Source organism: Nuphar pumila, chromosome 2 (genome assembly GCF_984573655.1).
Source record: "Nuphar pumila chromosome 2, dmNupPumi1.hap1.1, whole genome shotgun sequence".
In the NCBI taxonomy this organism is placed as follows: domain Eukaryota; kingdom Viridiplantae; phylum Streptophyta; class Magnoliopsida; order Nymphaeales; family Nymphaeaceae; genus Nuphar; species Nuphar pumila.
The window spans coordinates 112,316,693-112,321,189 of NC_143250.1; positions in this window are offsets into that span (position 1 = coordinate 112,316,693).

Sequence of the window (4,497 nt, forward strand, 5' to 3'; positions counted from 1 at the left end):
AAATCATGGTTTACACGGTAGCTCTCTCTCTCTCTCTCTCACACACACATATATATATAAGGTTTTCAGGTTGTTTTTTCAAAAATCTGACCTACAGATGTATTCTGCATGATCGATTTGCTAGGAAATCACACTTGGATCATGTTTTTTTAGGAAAAAATATGAATTTTTTACCATTGAATATTTTTAAAAATTGTAGACCGTTGATTTTTGAATCATATAAAAACCTAACTCGGTGTCCGAATCGGACCATCCAAAAGTGGATTATCATAAAAATCAAGCATATAGATCACATTGTCGAACTTTAGAAAAAATAGAAACAATATTTCTAAAGCTCGGTAGGCACGCTGTAGGCACAAAAAGCGTCAGGCACCTACCCATTATGATGGGTATTGGGTAGGTGCCTGACACTTTTTATGCCTACCAAGCTTTGGAAAGGGGTTTCAGGTTGTTTTTCAAAAATCTGCATGATCGATTTGCAAGAAGCATACTTGAATCATTTTTTTGTTGAGAAAAAAAAATTTAACATTAAATATTTTTTTAATTATAGACAGTTGATTTTTTAATCTTATAAAAACCTAACTCAGTGTTGGAATTGGACGATCCAAAAGTTAATTCTCATAAAATAAGCATGTAGATTGCATCTGACAGACCAAAGAATGGAGCTCATGAGAAAACTTTCTTGTTTTATGTGATGACAATTGTTTTTGGTGTTACCAAATTTAATCAGAAGACATAAGCTTTCTTTTAGCCGTATTATATATTATTTATTTATTTTTTAATAAGATGGGTTTAAGTTGCTTTTAATTGTGCAAAACAAGGTATAAAAAAAAGAGACATATATGAGATTTTTTTTAATATCAGGATATAAGAACTAGAGGATTCAAATTTAAGAAAGTTGAGATCCAACTAGGGATGGCAGTGGACCGGGGGACAACGGGGCTCCGCCTCACCCCGTTTGGACCAGGGATGAAGGGCATGAAACGGGGATGGAGGCGGGGATGAAGGTTAAAATATATCCCTGTGCGGGGATGGAGGCGGGGATGGACTTAAGCTTTCCCCGCCCCGTCCCAATCCCCGCCTAGCCCCGACCTGTCCCGTCCCCAATCCTTTAAGGGATGGCTATAGACTAAGGGGAAACGGGCCCCGCCCCGCCTCACCCCCGTTTGGACCAGGGATGGAGGACATGAAACGGGGATGGAGGCGGGGGTGGAGGTTGAAATCCATCCCCGTGCGGGGATGGAGCCGGGGATAAAGGTTCGGATTTTGAAACGGGGCGGGGGTGGAGACCTTGTCCCCCGCCCCGGTCCACTGCCATCCCTAGATCCAACAAATTGGATCCATACTTTTCCATTGTAAAGTACTTTATTAAATATAATTTTGTTTTGTGTGTAGTAATAGTTTCTCTCAAAAGAATGGGTTCTTTGCCAATCTTTTGAAAAGGACAAAAAAATCATGTTTTGAAAGTTTTAGTAAGAAAGTCATATTTTAAATGGAGTTTTGCTAACCATGTTTTGGTCCCTTCTAGACATGGTAGAAGAAGGGTGCTTTTCATGCACCGGACAAATCGCCCAGGACAGGTCCTGAACAAAAGAGCTAGGGGTGGCAATTTCTGACACGACCCGCCAACCCGACCCGCCAACCCGCCTCTTAGGCGGGTTCGGGTTGGGCTTAAGCCAACCCGTTTAATAAACGGGTTGACCCGTGTAACCCGTTTATTAAACAGGTCGGGTTCGGGTTGGGGGTAGGCCAACCCGCCAACCCGGCTGACCCGTTTAATAAACGGGTTAGGCGGGTGGGTCAACCCGTCTGCCCGACCCGTCAACCCGCCAACCCGACCCGTCAACACGACCCACCAACCTGCCTACCTGCCAACCCGATCCGTCAACCCGCCAACCCGACCCGCGAACCTGAAACCCCGTTTACCCGACCCAACCCATTTATTAAATGGGTTGGTGGGTCGTGTCGGGTTACCCGTTTATTAAACGGGTCGGGTTCGTGTTTGCCACAGCCGACCCGTTTAATAAACGGGTCGGGTTCGGGTTGAGGTATGCTGACACGCCAACCCGCCAACCCGACCCGATTGCCACCCCTAAAAAGAGCTGCACTCTGCGCTCGAGAATGGTGTTTCACTGGAAAACTAATGTTGTCAACGTTGTTCTCGCGTACACCGTGACATTGTTTGTTCGCCAAGGCGTCCGGTGAGAACACGCAATCAAACAACCCCTTAGGTTTGATATACGGTACAAAAAGTTACAGGGTACTTTTTGGCCCAAAAATACCACGGGTTTTGCATGCGTATCAAACATCTAAAAAAAAAATTCCAGCCCAAACTTCTTTGGATAATATCTCCTTAAAAAAACAGTCAAAATAGTTGGACCCTCTAACTTTTTGTCGAGGGATTTTTTTTGGTGTCGACTTTTTTCTACCACCATCAAACGTGACATTAACGTCTGACTTGTTTGTCCCAAAGCGTCCAACATGATGGGACACTTGCATCCTACACTTATTCCCATTGTGAGGTCCACATGAAAAAGGGACACAATCATCTGTTGCATTTGTAGTTCCAACTAGAGATCGACGGTAACACCCTCCAATAACTTATTCATCCCTTCCCATATATTTTTAACTCATATTTTTGGAAAATTTACTCAACATCTATCCTCAAGATTTAAGTATGCAACTCCCTCCTGTTAGGAAAACCGCAAGCAAGAAACAATTGAAAGAAACAATAAACAAGAACGATCAAACCAAACACAATAAAGACACAGAGATTTACGTGAAAAAACCTTTCCTCAAATTCGAGAGAGTAAAAAACCACAGCCGCCCAAAGAGAAACTTTATTGCTCTTCTTCGACTGTTACAAGAGAAAAAGGAAAGAAAGAATTTATACAAGGCAAGGGCGACAACCCTAACCCTAAACAAATCTGGTACAAAACCGGGTCTCAAACATAAGCTCAAAAAAAATTTCTTTCGGGTGGCGCTGCCCTCCTACGACCCCCCGCCAAGGGCGGCCCCCTCTACTGCAAGGGCAAAAACTCTGAATCAGGCTCCACAACTCATCACCCCTCACCTCGACATGTTTTCAAATCTTAGAGATGCAAATAGGCGGGCGAGGGTCCTAGCCTCAGCCTCGGAGTTTTATGCTTTGGGGATGCTGACCACAGGTATAGCAGGTTGAGCTAGCGCATTCACGTCTTCGATTCTAGATGCAGTTTCTTCGAGTAATAAATAAATGAAAAAAAAATCTGGGGTCAGGTTCATTATTGAATCCTAGATAATTAGATCTGACCTAATGGGATTTGAATTGGTATTGGGATTCTGATGGAAAACGCTACTACCAAATCTGGATTCAATTAACCATATCCCATGTGGTAAGTGGGTTCCTATGTCAAGCTGAAAGCCCAGGATCGAATCCCTCTGCCACATGGGGCGGCTGTTGTTCTGGTAGGGGTTTGCCTAACCCCAGCTTGCCTTTCAAAAAATAAATCTGGATTCAATTAGCATAAGTAGTTAATTGAATATGCATTTTACATTGATGCTTCGAGGTTATGATTTTCATAATATGATACATTTCAAACGTAAAGAAGGTAAGACGCTAACTGAAATGATGAAGGCACTATCTAACTGATTTTGAATTTGTTTTTAACGTTTTTTTATGAATATGGTGAGGAACGGACCAAGCCAACGAGAGCAGATCAAGCGATCTGCCAAATCACTTTAAGAAAAGTGATTTGGCATCCTCGCCCGTCCACAATGTACACAAGGACCATGAGGTCTTTGTGGGATGAAGCAATGGATGATGAAGATGTCAGATCTGCTCTCCAAGCCAACCCAGCCCAAGTTGGGCTGTGTGTTGGAATAGGGGTGTCAATGGGTTGGGTGTGACCCCAACCCATACCAAACGTCATAGGGTCAGGGTTTGGTGATAAAAAAAGTGGTCTGATTTGAACTGGGTTGGATCCAAAGATTCCAATCAGGAGCCAGGTATGGTTTGTGAAATTTCATACCAGATCTGGGTCTGACACAAGTTTCAATTAAGACCCATGATTTTTCAATAAAAAAAGGATTTAAAAATTTATTGTTTTGTCGTATATGGATATGGATATGGATATGGACATGGTTATGGTTTTTCTTATATTCGACCCAATAGGACCCAGGTCCTTACCCGGTACAAGCACCTCAAAAACAGATCCAGATTTGTACTCACCTGGATCCAAACCAGATCTCACCCGTTGACACCCCTAGTTTGGACTGGGTTTTAGGCCCTAAATCTGTTCTAAACTATGCTGGAACTCGGTCTGTCTAATAACAGGTTACTTCGGTGTCTACCCGCAGGCTACTAGTCTGACTTTATATATAACTTGCGTGTTTTTTATGTAAAAAATACAACTTTTGTGCCATAATATTTTCATGTATTTGGACCACTCATTTTTCAAGCCATTGGAAAAACAACTTACATATCATAACCACATGATCTAAACCTTCTTTTTTTAC